Source organism: Pinus tabuliformis, chromosome Q (assembly GCF_031772625.1).
Source record: "Pinus tabuliformis cultivar Carrire ecotype Pingquan chromosome Q, CPIR1, whole genome shotgun sequence".
NCBI lineage: Eukaryota > Viridiplantae > Streptophyta > Pinopsida > Pinales > Pinaceae > Pinus > Pinus tabuliformis.
The window spans coordinates 1007349802-1007369314 of record NC_142296.1 but is presented as its reverse complement, the minus strand read 5'-3'; the positions used below and the strand labels follow the sequence as shown (position 1 = coordinate 1007369314).

At 39.3% G+C, this 19513-nt stretch overlaps 1 pseudogene; it reads right to left on the bottom strand.

Annotated features, from left to right (window-relative positions):
- The window catches only part of LOC149222896 (putative methyltransferase PMT21), a 28988-nt pseudogene extending 10321 nt beyond the window's left edge, over window positions 1-18667 (bottom strand).
- Window positions 18668-19513: the final 846 nt, after the last annotated feature.

The window sequence follows — 19513 nt, the reverse complement described above, 5'->3', positions numbered from 1 at the left end:
ATAAATGACACATCACTCAAGGTATCACTGATTATAGGCATTAAAGTTGGTCTAGAGCATGAAGATCTATTTATTGAAAAACCTTCTTAAGGTATGTGGCATAAATGAACTAAATACTCAAGCTGAGAAAATTTGTATAATATTAAGGCTAATATTTTGTTGATTAAAGCATATCCTCACAAATAGTATGAAAATACCTTGAGGGATCTTCAAAATAATTGTGGATAATCTCAAGCTTGTATAGTTGTGCCAAAGAGGTGTACAGTGAAGTGTGGATCACCAAACTTGAGGGCACTGTTAATGATATAATTGGAAGGCATCTTAAAATACACAAGTGGCACATTTTGCAACAATAGACATCTTCAAGGATTATAGTAGCACATCGACAGACCTGAGGACTTGAAGAGCAGCTGGTTAACTTTGCATCATTTTTGATTATGAGCTTATGATGCCACTAATATTCTATATGGCTGATATCACTTCTCTTGCTCACCATACATTATATAGCAGATAACCTAAATTGGATTGAGAAATAAAGTGAATTTATATTGCAATACGTGATGAACATCGTATCTGGGCCACAACAAGTGTTCACAATTTTTCATCTTCAACAATCAATGGCAAGTATCAGAACCTTGAGGGAAGAAGTCAGTTTTTCATCAACAAGCTTAAAGTGCATTATCTATTTGCCACATTCTTCTGTAACAACACTGAATCTTTGAAGAAATCTAGTACATCAACAATTATATATATTCTAAGCATATTGATGACCTTATGAAACTATCCTATGATAACATGTTCTGAAGTTTAAAAATTTGTGGCTAAGAAGTAATTTGGCATAACTTGATTCGATCTATGATATTCATTGCTTGGGTTCTCTTTGAACTATATAAAGTATGGCAGAAGATGTTTGGAACAATGCTAATAAGGGCTAGACACCCTGGCATAATCAGAATTGAAGCAAATAGTTCAAAAGGAACAGAGCAGATCATTCCAAGGAAAAATTCAGAACAAGTCTATTGGTGTCTTCATATAGTCAGAAGTACTTGTGATATACGTAATATTGAGGTACTATTGATGTAGCATGAAAATGTCTCATCTTAAAGATGAGGAGCAGATTGATGAAGGTTAGATAACTAACTCATGTAAGACTTCAGAGGGAGCTATAGAATCCCTAGCCAAATTTCTTGATGAATCCTTTCGCCCAATGATTATTTCAAGAAGGATGAGCATGTCAAAGAACATTAGGAAAGAAATGTTGGAAATAATACTGAGAGGGGGGGTGAATCAGTATTATCAGATTAATCAAACTTTTTAAATGCTCAGAAACATATACGCTACTTCAGTTAAGTGAACCAGCGTGTACACGCTACTGTGACGAAGTAAAACAGCGTATAAGAAGAAAACTCACAATTTAGTTAACTTATTCTTCAATTAAGTGCATCAGGACATTATTCACCACATTAACAGTAAACATGTGCAGTATAACAGAACAGATAAAAAGCCACACACACATGAACACCAAGATATAAGGTGGAAACCCAATGTGGGTGAAAACCACCTGCTGCAAGTTGTCTCTATCTTTCTTTAATATGAAACTTCAGTTTACAATCTTTTGTACTGGTGCAGCCTTATACCAGTACGCAGGCTACAACCTGCAGAAGGCTACAACCTTCTCTCGTTCTCCAAACTTCCTTGGAAGGGAGCTCCAACCCCCTTTGCTCTTGTACTAGCCAAGATACTAGTACGTAGGTGCTGACCTACAATCTTCCTTCTTTCAGGTATCACTTTTCATACATTTTCAGACTTGGATATTCCTGAAGCACAACATTACAATCTGAAGACCACAATTCATTCAATTTCCACAACAGATCATTGAAGCATAAAACAACCAAACTTTGAATCACTGAACCACTGAACCCTGTCAATCACCAGTTACCAGAACACAGAGCAGACTACAGAACTCTGCAATAACAGTCAGACCCCACTGTAAACCCAAAATCAAGCTTCAAAAGATATACGCTACTTTAATGAGCAAAACCCGCGTATACACGCGCTTTTACCGAAGCCAACCTGCGTACAGATCTAAAAATAAACTTTCTCAATTTGCAGCTGTACCAGACATTAGTTAGACCCAGAACGTAACCTTGCGACAATATGCAGATCTAGACATACGCATAATCAACCATATCATGATAGTGCATTTCAAACCATTAGATCCCGATCTATCCTTAGATCTAGTCTTCCATCAACCGATGTGATCTCTCCTTGGCTTAGATCAAGCAACCCAGAACCTGCATATCAGATCTCTTTCTCTCTTAGATATTCAAGCCTTGTCGAAAAGATAATTTTGCCTAATGATCTTCTTCTCCTTATATAGTCTTAGGCCTAGCTCAATACCAAGAGCCAAAACCATAGTAACACAATACCATCAACTTCAAAACTAGGGATCGACACGCCCGTCGAGACACAATGGTCCGAAATCATAGGCACAACTTCCAAGGACTAACCACCATGGACCAAAGGAACCTTTCCACATACACGCGCTTTTTATGAATCGAACTAGCGTGTACACGCGACTTGGGCTTAACGAAACGGCGTGTATGAGCTTCCTTGGCATGCTGTACTGAGATCTGTCTTCTGATTAAGTTGCCATCACCTGTACCAACCTCTGAGCACCTGTACCATCCTCTGAGTGAGTTGCCATCAAGGACAACACTTGAATCATAATGCCAACAAGAAATGATAGGTGATAATTCTCTAATGATGATTTCATATGTTAGCACCTAAATCTGCCCTAGGCTGAAGGAAGGCAAAATTCAAAGTAACCACAAACCACGCTCAGTCTGGTAGCTAGCCCTACCAAAACAGGAGAGGGCTCTCTCCAAGTCACGCTCAGTGAATGGATAATCAAAACGGTCTGAGATGACTTACAGTGAAATATTTATCTTAGGCTAGTAAGTGAATATGGATACAAGAAACAATTTTTATGAATGACCGAGCTTCTGGGATGGTATGGGACCAACGGTCAGCAAAGAACAGAGAATTTAATACAAAGGCACAGATTACTTCGTGAGGCAAGGCAGGCGGAAAGTGTAGCAATTTAGTTTGGAATAACACGGAACGGAGAGATTTCTGAGGAGTGTGAAAAGGGCATAGGAACATGAATCCTTTTCAATAGAAGAAGAACACTGAACATGAAATTTTCCCACAGGCAGAGCAATAAAATTGAATTCTACCTAATCTCACTCAGAAAATTTCACTGGAAATGAACATGAATTGAATTATGAAACATAATGAAATACATATGAAAACATAAGAGACACATTTGCTACACTCACAACCACATGAATCTCATGAAACAGAGCCGATGCCTTTCATTAATTCTCTGTCAAAAATATATAGTGAAGAAGCAGAGTTTCTTTCCCACAGTCTCCCAGAAGTTACAAGCCAACCAACCCTTTGCAAATGGTTTACATACAATATATAGAATGTGCCATGAAGAGATAGAAGGCCCAAGGTTTGGGGAGTTACTCGAATCATTACAAAATGGAGATGAAGAGCCAACCATCAGCTACAGTTGTAGCGTTACAAACATGACAAATGGCTTGGGTGACCGTTTGCCTTCCTTCACCACTTGGATAGAAGCCAATCAGGAGAGAAAATACTTTAAATTCCGCCTTAGGTGCCAAAAAACCGAAGTGTAGATGAGCGGGCCCACTTGGAGAAGTCACGAATCGAAATTTCGCGAAACGGAAGCAAATTTGGCAATTTTTCCTCTGTGCACTGCGCCATTTTCTCTGTGCTCCGTGCTACTTTGGGGCCTATTTTGGGGCACTTGCAGGTTCCCAAAATGTCCCCAAGTGGGCTTGTTGGAAATCCTATCCTGTCTACTTTCTAACCCAACTGGAATTTCTGAATTTGGTGCTCATTTGCCCCTCCAAATATTCATTCTCCCAAGACTGCTTCCTGTGTGCCAAAAAAGGGGCAGAGAGGCCATTTTTTGGGTGTTTTTGACCTCTTGGAGAATCAGATCTTGCCCAAATTTCTTGTTCGCGCACTAGTAGTCTGAATCCAAAAATGCAAACCATTCCTCATTTGGAGCTCTAGATTTTTAGCGTCGTGCGAAAACACCTGTGTTTTGCCCAAAAATTTGTCATGTGACCAAAATTTCCCCAAATTTCTTGAAATTTGGGCTGGGGGTCCTCTATGAAGTGCTATGCTGTGCCAAGGGAGCTTCAACCAAGATTCGAAGCCGATCTTTCTCTTTTGCCTCTTTTGCCTCTTTTGTTGCTTTGCTCAATTTTGCCTTCAAGCTCTTTATCCGGGCCTTTGCACTCATACCTCACAACTGAAGTACTTCATGATCAATTTCATGAGTGGAGCATACTCATCTTTCAAATATCTGAATGGAAAGACTCTTGTGAGCTGAATCAAGAATCTGGCTTTAATGTAAGGCTCATAGTGTTGCCTATCCACCTTCTTCTTCTTATGCCACTGTTCTCCAACATTTGGTATGCCTATTGCGACTGAGATAGTTTTGGGTGTTAATGTGAAGGGGATCCCGACCAAGATAGACTAACCTCCATGTAGGTGAAGCACAAAAAGACGGGCCAACTCATGATGAACTCTAACATTAGCCACCCTTTGACAAAATTCAAAACATGCTAGGTGCTGGAAACATGACATAGCAAGAGGGCATGCCTGCAATTCAGTGAGGGTGTTTGGCTCATCCCTAACATGTTTGCCACTCTTGTGATGTCTCCTGGGAGCCTGTTCTCCTGAAGCTGTATCACTATGGGTCTCCACCTCATACTCTGATGAAACCTCGGATGCCATGACTGCTGTTTTATAAACTGAATTTAGGCTGCCCCTTTGATGATGATGAAAGCTATGTTGTTTTGATAATCTGCCACCAAGGGGACAATGAAACAAGGGAGTATTAGGGGGGGGGGAATATAATGGGAATAGGGGTTATAGAGAATTTTGTTTAGGGATATGTAGGGGGCTTTGGGGTATTTTGATAGGGTAGGGTTTGGTTTCTTGGCAAGGTAGGGTTTTAGGGTTTGTATTGAGTGATAGGAGGAGGGGTAAGGGAATAAGGAGTTTGGTAGTGTCTAGGGTAGTGATAGTAGGAAGAATACAATAGGGGAATAAGGAATAGGGGTAGGGTAGGAAAAATAACCTTGGCAGCAACAACACTGTGGCACAAACCCTAGAAGAATATTTTTTCTTTGATGTCTTCTTGTGTTTGCTTTATGAAAATTTTTTGCATTTAATTACAAGCATAAAAACCCTTATATCACCCATAAAAATTTGATGCACAAGTTATGTTTCGAGCCTACCTTGCAAATAGATGAGCTCCACAAAAGATTTGAGGTGATTTGGTAAAGTTCTGGGCATTTTGTCCCTGTGCGTCGCGCGCAAAGCCCAGTGCGCCGCGCTCTGTGATTTAACACTGCGGGCGGGCTCTGTGTGCGCCGCGCTCCTGCCTGTGTGCGCTGTGCCCCATGAAACTCCCTCCAATTGCTCTAGATCGCTCAATTGCTCACCTCACTACCTTGCAACGTTCTCCCAATGCCTTAATTGCACAATGAGTTTTTTTTGTGATGGACACTTATGTATAAGACTTGGAGGACATGATTTAAATTTACTTTTTCAAAAAACCCACTTTTCTAATGTCCTGTTTAACACCTTTTCACTGACTTTAATATAACCATGATTTTCACTTTTTCTCTGAATTTTGGGCTCAAACGATGAAATTTTCGACACTTTTTGCAGGGATTTCATGACAGAGCATTTGGCCGCAGAAACCATGATTGCACCTGAAGAAATCCATTGTCGACCCTTTTTTGAAAATTTTGTCACCAATAGCACTATTTGACTTTTATTCAAAACAGAGTTTTGAAGAACCGTCGAATTTTATCAACATGATGATGAAACTCTGCGGATCATTACTTTGCAAGAGCATCACTCTAGCCTATATGGCTTTACTGGACATATTTAAAGATCAAATTGATCAATCCCTAGACCTAATGACCAAAAATGACTTTTGTCCATTAAAGGACCAGACCTTGACTGTCATGGACTTTAGTGATTATTTACAAAAGACCCAAGCCAGCAGGAACCAGACATGATGGGAAATGACTAGCATGACCTTCTCCGTCAGATTATGGCATGCCCCTAGCGGAATGCAGCTGAGTGAATGGAGCGGGACACCTAAAAATGAAATGCATAAAGAGTTTTGATCTCTGACGGAGGACTGACCAGACCAACTCTAACATTGGCTCCAATGGGGGATGGTAGCTCCTTGGAGGTGCCAAGAACAGCATATCTCTGGAGGAGCTAGACAGTGCCTTCGTCCATTGGGCTATGGAGTCATTATTTCGACAAACAACACAAGAATTCGACTCATTTATTGACTGAAACTTGACTGAAACTGACTCAATGAAAACTAACATGACTGAAAAAACCGACTCAATGCAAAAGGAAATGACTCATGACTGAATTAACTAAAACAAGAACTGACAAAACTTATTCAATGGCAGCAATCCATCAAGATTCGAGGGTTTCAAATCATGATGACAGCCACCTGCGTACTAATGCAATATGTACAATCATGTGTAATGTGTCTTCCAATGTAGCCAATCAAGTAGATGCCTCCTTGATTGATTCTCCTAATCAGACTTGTGGTCAACAACAGATACTGGTAACTGGGCCTCCAAAAAACATAATTGACCATGATCTCCTTTGTCACTGAATACTGCAATAATGACCTTCACTATTGTCTGCAACAAATCTGTCATTGGATCATGAAGAACATAAGGTCTTTCCCTTTGCTGAAGGAACAAGGTGTCTTTTTCTTGTGATGCTGATCTTTCTTCATAAATAAGAGTATGCTCCTGGTCTTCAAAAAATTCTGAACAAATAGGTGAGCAGATTTCCTCTTCAAAGAACATTTCAAAACATGAAACATAGGAAGAAGAATCTGAAATGGAATCCTAAATGGTCTGGTCTGCTGAAGTCTAAATACATTGTAGATAATCTTCATATGATGTGACAGGCAGATTGTCTTTGCATCCATCAATCATGAGAAAAGAAACTTCAAATGATTCTTGAAACCCAACACAATCATTTATATCACCTACCATAAATTCATCCAAAGGAGATTTTTCACTTGTTTGAGCAAAGATCTCATCTTGCTGTTCATGAGCTGACTGGATTACATCTTCATGAAGACTGTGTTCTGATGACATGAGAACATTTGGATCCAAAACTCTGTCTTCTTCATCCCAGATGATTTCAGCAGCAGAGTTCTCTTTCATGGGACTTAGTACAAGGTTTTCTTGGTCATCACAATCTGAATCTACATCTGAAATGGCTGTCTTAACATTATCACATTCTGAATTTGAAACTTGATTTCTCTGCATGCTGTCTTCTTCTATGGACAGATCTGAAACGACAATTTTTCTTTCATCACTTTCAACCATATGGAACTCTTCAACCTGCTGATCTATTTCGTGTAATTCATGTTGACTGTCAAGATGCAAAACTCCTTCATTTTCCACCGTACAAAGATCTTGATTCTGCTGCAAAGTTTCCTGAGCATCTTGATGGGAATCCTCTAGTTTCTCTTCATGTTGCTGAAATGGATTCTCATACAACGCTTCCATGATTTCATCATCCATAAAATTATCATCCTCATAGTATTTTTCAAGGCTTTCAATAAAAGTAGAAGCATGTTTGCAACAGTCATGAACTAGATTTAATGATGGATAAGAGTCTTTATATCTTTCAATGAACAGGGCATGAAAATCCTTTAGACAGTAAATACAAGCAGGCGGCAAACTTTCATACCAAGATTGGGCTTCACCTTCTAGAGTGGCCATGAATATCTTCATTAAGCAATCTTCAGGAAAATCAACCTTCAACTTGCGAATATGCATGTGAAATCGAACTAGATGTAAAGCAGCGTCCTTCTTACCATCATCTTTAAACGTAGGCAAATTCCTTGACCAATCTACTTTCGGAATCTTATTTGGAAAGCCTGGAATGTGATCTCGGCTCATGGGAGCGTATCTTCTTGCAACCTGATCCATCTTGAAAATCTCAAAGCTATTGACCTCTCTGCAGTGGAGTCACCATGAAGCACCGATTGTTGGATTCTTCAGTGAAAGGAGTCACCAGGTGAATGATTTCAGCCATCTTCTTATGTCTGATCGTTGTTCACCATCAACAATCAGCTCTGAACTTGAGATATGTACTGGGGCAAAACAATCTTCAAGCAAACCATTTTCTTCCCCAGTGGAGTCGCCACTATGTTAGCACCTAAATTTGCCCTAGGCTGAAGGAAGGCAAAATTCAGGGTAACCACAAACCATGCTCAGTCTGGTAGCTAGCCCTACCAGAACAGGAGAGGGCTCTCTCCGAGTCACGCTCAGTGAATGGATAATTGAAATGGTCTGAGATGACTTACAGTGAAATATTTATCTTAGGCTAGTAAGTGAATATGGATACGAGAAACAATTTTTATGAATGATCGAGCTTCTGGGATGGTATGGGACCAACGGTCAGCAAAGAACAGAGAATTTAATACAAAGGCACAGATTACTTCGTGAGGCAAGGCAGGCAGAAAGTGTAGCAATTTAGTTTGGAATAACGCGAAATGGAGAGATTGCTGAGGAGTGTGAAAAGGGCATAGGAACATGAATCCTTTTCAACAGAAGAAGAACACTGAACATGAAATTTTCCCACAGGCAGAGCAATAAAATTGAATTCTACCTAATCTCACTCAGAAAATTTCACTGGAAATGAACATGAATTGAATTATGAAACATAACGAAATACATATGAAAACATAAGAGACACATTTGCTACACTCACAACCACATTAATCTCATGAAACAGAGCCGCTGCCTTTCATTAATTCTCTGTCAAAAATATACAATGAAGAAGCAGAGTTTCTTTCCCACAGTCTCCCAGAAGTTACAAGCCAACCAACCCTTTGCAAATGGTTTACATACAATATATAGAATGTGCCATGAAGAGATAGAAGGCCCAAGGGTTGGGGAGTTACTCGAATCATTACAAAATGGAGATGAAGAGACAACCATCAGCTACAGGTGCAGCGTTACAAACATGACAAATGGCTTGTGTGACCGTTTTCCTTCCTTCGCCACTTGGATAGAAGCCAATCAGGAGATAAAATACTTTAAATGCTGCCTTAGGTGTGAAAAAACCGAAGTGTAGATGATCGGGCCCACTTGGAGAAGTCGGGAATCGAAATTTCACGAAACGGAAGCAAATTTGGCAATTTTTCCTCTATGTGTCGTGCCATTTTCTCTGTGTGCCGCACTACTTTGGGGCCTGTTTTGGGGCACTTGCAGGTGTTCAAAATGTGCCCAAGTGGGCTTGTTGGAAATCTTGTCCTGTCTACTTTCTAACCCAACTGGAATTTCTGAATTTGGTGCTCATTTGCCCCTCCAAATCTTCATTCTCCCAAGACTGCTTCCTGTGTGCCAAAAAAGGGGCAGAGATGCCATTTTTTGGGTGTTTTTGACCTCCTGGAGACTCAGATCTTGCCAAAATTTCTTGTACGGGCACCAGTAGTCGTGATTTTCCATGCTGAATCCAAAAATGTAAACCATTCCTCATTTAGAGCTCTAGATTTTTAGCGCCGCGCCACTGGGAGAAAAAACCTGTGTTTTGCCCAAAAATTTGTCATGTGACCAAAATTTCCCCAAATTTCTTGAAATTTGGGCTGGGGGTCCTCTATGAAGTTCTATGCTGTGGCAAGGGAGCTTCAGCCAAGATTCGAAGCCGATCTTTCTCTTTTGCCTCTTTTGCCTCTTTTGTTGCTTTGCTCAATTTTGCCTTCAAGCTCTTTATCCGAGTCTTTGCACTCATACCTCACAACTGAAGTACTTCATGATCAATTTCATGAGTGGAGCATACTCATCTTTCAAATATCTGAATGGAAAGACTCTTGTGAGCTGACTCAAGAGTCTGGCCTTAATGTAAGGCTCATAGTGTTGCCTATCCACCTTCTTCTTCTCATGCCACTGTTCTCCAACATTTGGTATGCCTGTTGCCACTGAGATAGTTTTGGGTGTTAATGTGAAGGGGACCCCGGCCAAGATAGACTGACCTCCATGTAGGTGAAGCACAAAAAGACGGGCCAACTCATGATGAACTCTAACATTAGCCACCCTTTGACAAAATTCAAAACATGCTAGGTGTTGGAAACATGACATAGCAAGAGGGCATGCCTGCAATTCAGTGAGGGTGTTTGGCTCATCCCTAACATGTTTGCCACTCTTGTGATGTCTCCTAGGATCCTGTTCTCCTGAAGCTGTATCACTAAGGGTCTCCACCTCATACTCTGATGAAACCTCGGATGCCATGACTGTTGTTTTATAAACTGAATTTAGGTTGCGCCTTTGATGATGATGAAAGCTATGTTGTTTTGATAATCTGCCACCAAGGGGACAATGAAACAAGGGAGTATTAGGGGGGGGATAATATAATGGGAATAGGGGTTATAGGAGAATTTCGTTTAGGGATATGTAGGGGTCTTTGGGGTATTTTGATAGGGTAGGGTTTGGTTTTTTGGCAAGGTAGGGTTTTAGGGTTTGTATTGAGTGATAGGAGGAGGGGTAAGGGAATAAGGAGTTTGGTAGTGTCTAGGGTAGTGATAGTAGGAAGAATACAATAGGGGAATAAGGAACAGGGGTAGGGTAGGAAAAATAACCTTGGCAGCAACAACACTGTGGCACAAACCCTAGCAGAATAGTTTTTCTTTGATGTCTTCTTGTGTTTGCTTTATGAAATTTTTTTGCATTTAATTACAGGCATAAAAACCATTATATCACCCATAAAAATTTGATGCACAAGTTATGTTTCGAGCCTACCTTGCAAATAGATGAGCTCCACAAAAGATTTGAGGTGATTTGGTAAAGTTCTGGGCGTTTTGTCCCTGTGCGTCACGCGCAAATCCCAGTGCGTCGCGCTGGTTATGGTTTAACACTGCGAGCGGGCTCTGTGTGCGCCGCGCCCGGTGTGTGCGTCGCGCTCCTGCCTGTGTGTGCCGTGCACCCTGAAACTCCCTCCAATTGCTCCAAATTGCTCAATTGCTCACCTCACGACCTTGCAACATTCTCCTAATGCCTTGATTGCACAATGAGTTTGTTTTGTGATGGACGCTTATGTATAAGACTTGGAGGACATGATTTAAATTTACTTTTTCAAAAAACCCACTTTTTTAATGTCCTGTTTAACACCTTTTCACTAACTTTAATATAACCCTGATTTTCACTTTTTCTCTAAATTTTGGGCTCAAACGAAAAATTTTGACACTTTTTGCAGGGATTGCATGATAGAGCATTTGGCCGCGGAAACCATGACTGCACATGAAGAAATCCATTGTCGACCCTTTTTTGAAAATTTTGTCACCAATAGCATTGTTTGACTTTTATTCAAAACAGAGTTTTGAAGAATCGTCGAATTTTATCAATATGATGATGAAACTCTGCGGATCATTACTTTGCAAGAGCATCACTCTGGCCTGCATGGCTTTACTGGACATATTTGAAGATCAAATTGATCAATCCCTAGACCTAATGACCAAAAATGACTTTTGTCCATTAAAGGACCAGACCTTGACTGTCATGGACTCTAGTGATTATTTACAAAAGACCCAAGCCAGCAGGAACCAGACATGATGGGAAATGACTAGCATGACCTTCTTCGTCAGATTATGGCATGCCCCTAGCTGAATGCAGTTGAGTGAATGGAGCAGGACACCTAAAAATGAAATGCATAAAGAGTTTTGATCTCTGACGGAGGACTGACCAGGCCAACTCTAACATCATAAATCTTTGTTACTTGAGAAGCCACATGACTATGATTATATGAATTTGGTACATGGTCCAAAGGATTAATATCAAGTTACAGATAGCTCGATGGTTATGTTTTGGTCAAAGTTACTTTCCCGATATTCAGAGGGAGCTATGATGTTTGGATGCAACTATTGATGATTTCTTCCCAACAAATGATGATCCTCTCATTTACCAATGTAAGAGGGAGTTGAATTTTAAAATCAAGATTAGAGACCTAACTTTGTGTCTAAGCTTAAAGGTCTAATAAGATGGAGATGTTGCTAATATGGTTATAGACAACTTGTGAGGACACTGGTGTATGCGATGGCCCATAATACTAAGACACTGAGACAATTTATGGTTAAGACTCATATATTGGATAGTTTCTCATTAATATTAATTATGATTTGAAATACACTGTTGAGAATTGTTGGACTATAAGTGTGGTAAATGGAAAGAGCACATCTAAGTGCCATATCTCTTGGGGACCACCTTTATTTCGTGACTAAATCAAAGACTAAATTTTGTTACTCTAGGAGCACCATTGAGGCTGAATGTATAAAGTAGTAAGCATGGCTTATTATGAAGCCATTTGGTTGAGGAAGCTCTTCAGTGAGCCATTTGAGCACATACTGGAAACCATTGTTGCAGAGTGGGATTTTCCTTTCAGTGAATCTCGTGTTCCATGACCTTTCCTAGCATATTGGTATTAGGTACCACCTTATTTTGGATATGGTACAATGGGGAGAAATCAAGCTCCAACATTGCAAGATGGATGTGCAGGTTATGAGCATCCCCTCAAAGCCTCTTGGTAAGGTCAAGTTTACCTTCCTTCAAAGAGAGGTTGGGAGTCGTGGAAAGACCCTACTATGAGGGCCTTGGTTGAACATTGAGCTCTGGGAGCTCCTAGGGGTCTGGGTTACTTCTTAGAGCTATGTACAACTTTAGGGTGAGTGGTTCACCTTCCCCTATTTGCTCATTATGTACAGGGTGATTGGTTCACCTTCCCTAGTGAGAATATAGGCACTGACACATGTATAGGGTGAGTGGTTCACATTCCCCTACGACTGATGAGATATTCATAGGATGAGTGGTTCACCTTCTCTTATGGAATATAGGCACGGTGACTAGCACACCTTCTCATGTAGATGCCCCAACATACATCCTACCCATGTAGTCCAGGACTCATGGGAAGTACCTCTCACCTGGCCAATGAGTTGGGAAAAGTGGACAGGGACCATAGCGTTGTAGTTGGACGTATTGTGTACTATCGTAATCCTTATGACTAGGATGAATTGTGTTCAAAAACTTGATCTAGGAACAAGACCGATTAGGGTTCTACCCCTGGTTATGTGGATTGAATTTTGTCAATGGAAAGTGGCAAGGTCTTGTGACTCACTCTCGATCAATTCTTCTTCATTATCTATATCAATGTTCAACAGAGTTGAGAAAGTCTACAGAGATAGTTCATGATGATAGGATGGCATGATGATGGATGGATTGGAAGGTGGAATTCTCACTAATTGAGACGGTGTTAAAATTGGAAACTAGGGCCAAATTTCACTTTGGGAATATTATTTGAATAAGATAATCATGTCATTGAATTCCTATTTTCAAGAGGACCAAAATTGACCTAAAGATCCCCAAATTTGGATAAGGAGATATATGTTTTTGGATTCAAGCTGACATATGTGTAATTTAACAAGGTTAGTTTGGGGTTAATTAACCAAGTTGAACCCCTCTCCATCTCCTATAAATGGAAGTGACCTCCAACCTCATTTGATACATAGACATCTCTTATTTTCTCCTCTCTGAAATAGTCAAAGAAAGAAGATGTCTCCACCGAATGAGGAAGGGCAAGGTTGTTTTGGGTTGTTTGATGGGCCGAGTTCCTTAGGCAGGAGGTTGAGGCTGTTAGGAGAAAGTCTAGGTTAATTTGATGCATGTTCTTGGCAGTGTTTATCCTATTTTGTAGGCGAGATCCTACAAGAAGGTAGTTATAGACTTCAGGGTAGTTCAGAATGTGTGTTGGGACTATTTTGTGTGGGATCTCTCTTCTTCAGGTAGGCTGTAGCACTAGGAGGCTTCATCAGGAAGGCCACAAGCCTAATAGTGCTTGGACAAGGGGCCGAAAAGGTAAGTAACAACCCAGGCAAGCTGCAAACCTTGTCTTATGGAAGAAGAAGGGTCTTGAGGCATGTTTGAGGGCTAGAATTAGTATAGACTCTAGAAGGATGATTCAAATTGCTTGAAGGAATTCTGGAGTTGAGAAAAGGAGTTATTACAGTGATCTAATAAGCCCTAACCAAGATTCAGTTTACTAAAGAATTATGAGCTTAAGAGGGACTGTTTTATTGATTACATGACCATCATTGACCATTAGATAGGGCACAATTTGTCTTTTGTTGACAAAGTGCTGAAATTGCAGTTTTGATTGGGCCATCTACTTGTCTAAGGGAAGCGATACTAGATCTTCAAATTGCCATGTCATTTTGAATTTGAATTATTGTACTCTCTCTCTATTGAATATTTGACATTAATAATAAGAACAATTGATCAATGGTTCCCCCACCTTGGGGGCTTTCCCTGGCTTGAGCCATATACTTGTGTTCTCTTATCTTGGCTTGTCTTCTGCATTGATCATTTATGTCCTTTCTTCAGTTACTACTGATGTGATAATGATTCATGTGATTTCTAATGGAAATAAAATGGATTGATAAATGGGATAGTATGGAACGTTGAAGTACTTATCCTAAGCAAAGAACATGTCAAGCTAAAATTAACACCACCTACAGGATTGAAGTGTACCAATTCCAAGGTTGAAGTTGTAGATCAAACTAATGAGAGTATTTGACTCGCTTATCTGACAGGAACCCAATGTCCCTTGACAAGTCAGTCACTCAACCTTAAGGAGTGATAGATATTTTTCATCCTTCATCGACAATGAATGCAGTTTTTCCAGCGACATTGTTGTAGTAATATTTTAATCAGTTTTTCCAGCGGCATTGTTGTAGTAATATTTTAATAAGTTTTTACAACTCCTCGATGAGAAATAGGGCATCTTTTGCATATTACCCTTTTGTTTTTTTTTTTTAATTATCAGTGGTGGGAAAAGGTGAATATATACGTCGGTTAGAGGTGTGGTTTTCTACTCATACCCTTTAGGAACAGTGTATGTAGACATAACATAACCTACATACAACCTATTATAAATTTATACACATGAATAATTTTGACCTCATGTATAATAGAAAAACCCATCACTTGTACCACCCTATAGCCTCCTATCAAGATATGCACTAAATAATAAGGATGAAAATGGAAACAATTAAATTCCCAACAACGCAGTATAATGTAAATGTGATTATTCTTATAATGATGTTTTCAGGAGATATAACTTAAAATAAAAAATGGTGGAAATAATTATCTCTAAACCAGGTACACAAACTAAGTTAGGGACTAGACTTCTCCACACATACGCAGACTGCCCTACATCGGAATTCTGTTTCTCTTACAACCCAATAACCCCTAAGCTAGATTCCAGGGCTTGGGGGAGAAATTTCTCAAGGATTAAATTGAAAATAGGTGGTTGGTGTAGGGACTCCGAGGGATTGATTCCCTCCACCCTTCAGTGAATTTACAGGCCTTGAGTTATGCAGAAGGAAATGAAACATTCTCCTTGTTCCTTCCTTTCCTGGAATTTTTTTCAATAGAGGAAACCAAACCCCTCTCCACACTCCTCTTTTGTGCTATTCTCTTCTCCTTTTCAACACCCCTGCTCCTTCTATGTAAGAAAAAAATATTTTCCCCTTTCTCTTGGTTTCTAGCCTAACACAAAACAAGCAAGCCAATCTAATCCTTCCTAGTTGTCCATCTTATTTGATATTTTTGTGTGTGTTAGCCTTGTCATTGCTGACTTACTTATCTGTTCTTGCCAAGTCTTGCAAGCCAATCCCTATGATGCCACCTGCCCCTTGTTTTCCATTTTCCCCCACACAAAGTATTCCTCATCCCTAGAACCCATGTCCCCAACTCAGCATATTTACAATGTTTAATTTAAGAGGGAAATGTAACCGAGAAATTACACTATCTAACTCTAAATTCCCTTGTTGTGCCTAACCACAGTAGCTGCAATAGAAGCAATGTCTTCAACATTCAATTTCACCTTTTCTATACAATTTGTTGTTTCCACTGAAAACATAATTCTTTGTCCAGTTTCTCCTCTACTTATTACCTGGTAATGAGAAACAAAAGGTTTACTCAGGATGCATGTACCTTATGCAATGAGAGCATTTGAAGTAGTTGAGAAAATCATTAATGACCCAAGGAAAGATATTGATGTGGGTTTAGTTGGGTGTTTAGGAACACTAGATGTCACTTGCAAGCCACCAGTTTGAACAATTTCTTCTAAAACACTTTTAATTTTCCTCTTTCTAGGTTTATGCTCCTTATTGGATTGTCTACCAACTACCACACTTGGTAGCCCCAACCATACTTAGGAAATGAGGAACCACAGATGTCATTGGCATATATGGCACATAAGGTGATACGTAATACCTTCGGTTATTAAGTGCATCCTGAGTCCCTTTCTGGAACTGCAAAACTACAAATCTATAAGCCAGAATCTGGTGGCGGTCCTTGAGGAGGGACCACCCATGGCCTAGGGAAAGGTATGTGAGGCATCTAAGGGGTAGCACCTCTAGAGTAGGTAGTGTCCAATTTGTGCATATTGATAAAGATGCCTTACTATGGTCATTTGATGGGTTTCAAGATGTAGACTCCTCTAAATGGTGGACCCATGCATCCCTTAATTCACTGAAGTACTCCACACTGGTGGTGACAATGTGGGTGGGGGAAGTGGACTCATAATTGATCGAGGGGTATTCTTGCTCCCACCCATCCCTAATTTAGAAGTCCTGGTCACTCTAGTAAAAAATAAATGGCTCCTTCACATTACCAAGTCTTCTGATCTCATTCCTAAAACAAGATTCCTTGCATCAGGGGCATCAACTAATGCAGGAGTTGTAATCTCTGTGTCTTCAACAATTTTGCTGGATACTATTGATGTTGTGCTTGAGAAAGGGGTGTGAATAGGTGTGTCTGAGGTACTAGAGAACCCATTCCCATGAATATGATATGCAACAATATACCAAGCATTCTCCCACATACTCCTTCTTTCATCCGATACAAAGGAACCATTTTGAGATGTTGACACACAATATTAGCACACAAACAAACTATTCATCTTAAATATATTGGAGAGACAAGAAATAAATAAAAAATAAATATTATGTCAGCAATGATCATCCCACCTAGATAACAAATTCAACATAGAACATGGTCACAGACCTCCCGCTATATTAGAAATTGTTTTTATCATTAATGCCTCATATGGTAATTACCCTTGACTTCCAAAACACATCATGCATTGCTAGTTATAATGCAGATCCCAATTAAGAACAATTGTGGGTTTTGAGGTAGAATAAACACAACAGGGATAACTCACATAAGTGACTAGTACACAAGAATCTATGCATGCAATTGTACTTGTTGTGAATCTGTGAAAAGTTGTTGAAACAACATTGATGTTGGTACTACTGTTGCATTAAAATATGTTAATGATGATAGTTGCATGGTACATGATGATGTAAATTGTGGGCCAATATCAAGAAGATCTGTACTAGAAGGCTTTTGTTCCTATCTAGCCTCAATTTTCGAGGAATGGCTCCCTAGCCTAACTGATGCACTGCAGATCATGGCCATAGTACATAAACTTACCACCTCACTATCACCACATTTTTGTCATGATTTGTAAATTTGTTGTCTGAATTTGTAACAGTATTTGCATGACTTATTTTCTCTCCACTGGGTATATTTTTAGCTTTGGCTTCAACAAAGACATAACTGCCCTTTAGGAGTATTGAAATTGCATCAGGCACTGCAAAATTAACATTATCATTTGCGTGTTTTTTACATGCTTCAGCTTCATCTTTCCCAGTTAGACATGTTGTAGAAGCCTTGTTCTATGCAGCAAAATCCAATAACAATAAGATATTTTCAATAAGCATCCAATTTGTAAGTCTGCAAAGATAAAGAAAGGACCCACTCCAACCCAGTCCAAACAATGAAGTCAAAATGAATAAGACCCGAGAAATTAAATAATAAAAAACTTTTAGAAAAAAGAAAGGAATCCAGCTTCGATCACCACAACATATTCAATAATTCCAAATGACATTGTAATGAACATAAGATTCATTTGTAAAACTTGTTCTACATGAAGAATTCCATTCTTTTAACATAATAAAAATAAACTTCATATCATAAATGGAAGTAAACCTGAATCACTTTTCTTGGATGGCTAGTTTGAAAGAGTTTCTAGCATCCAAATTTTTTATCTATCTCACCAGACTGGGTGAAATCAATTGAGCCGTAAATACCCTCTCTAGTGGTGAAATTATTTATCCAATCTCAAATGTGAAAGTATTTCTAATTTGAGACATAGACTTGGCTTCTAAATCTCCAGATTCAGTCTCAACCTTCTCCAGTTTATCATCCCCCTCATTGGAAACAGAAGGAAATTTTATAGACTAAACAAGATCACTATTTTCAACAGAAGGCCCATCAACATTTGGAAGGAGCATACAACTCTGCAAATTATTATCATCTTTATCCATTGCAAGAGATTTATTATCAGGTTCTAATGAGATCCCAACTTATAAACTAACCTCCATTTCCTCGAGCTTGTCTTTGTATTTTCCAAGCTCTTCTATCACTTTCTCAAGCACTTCCATAGTCACATTTTGAACCTCTTGCCCAAGTTTTTCTACTTCCAAAATAACATTCTCTACCAGAATATCCAATTATGAAACTTCCACCATAGTTTGGTTAGTGTTATGGCCTGCCGAGCAAAAGCAAGGGTTATATTTAGATGTAATTCCTTGATATAATTTACTTATTCTTTCAGTCACATACTTTAGGATTGAAACTCCATTTGCTTGTAGACCAAAGTAACAAATTACTAGTCTTATAAGATTTGAAAATTTGCCAATCTAGTTGTAATAATATAAAACTATGGACCAATTGTCAGATTTGTTGGCTCACCTTCATAATTTAAAACTAACTTCTAAACTAGTGCCTGGGTGTACACTGACATTTTTTAGCTAAAAAACCAAGAATTGATCTCTTTAAGATACATTCTGAAATGCATTCAGTTTCAAAATCAATTATAAAACACCTACTACTATATAGAAGCTCGAAAAAATAAGTAACAAAAAAAATAGTACACAAGAAAAAGAAAAAAAATCAAACAGTGTTAGTTGGGAGAAACAAACCTCTGGTGCATCATCCTTGTACAAAACTCCACAGTGCGTGAGAGCACACGCATTCTGGGGATTGAGCACAATAGTTTTTGCAAAGCATTCAAATTCCCTTGGAATGAGACTTTGTATTTGGAGACAAATTCATTTTTCAATGCTAGCCTCGATATTGGTAGGCTCTATTTCCAAACTAGTTTCATAGAAACCAAGTGCATCTCCAAAAGTATTCCTCAATTGCAATATACTAGCATAAAACAATGCACCCTTCCCTTGAAACCTTATAAGTGATGAGGATGAAGGGGAGGAGGCAGGAAGAGGAGC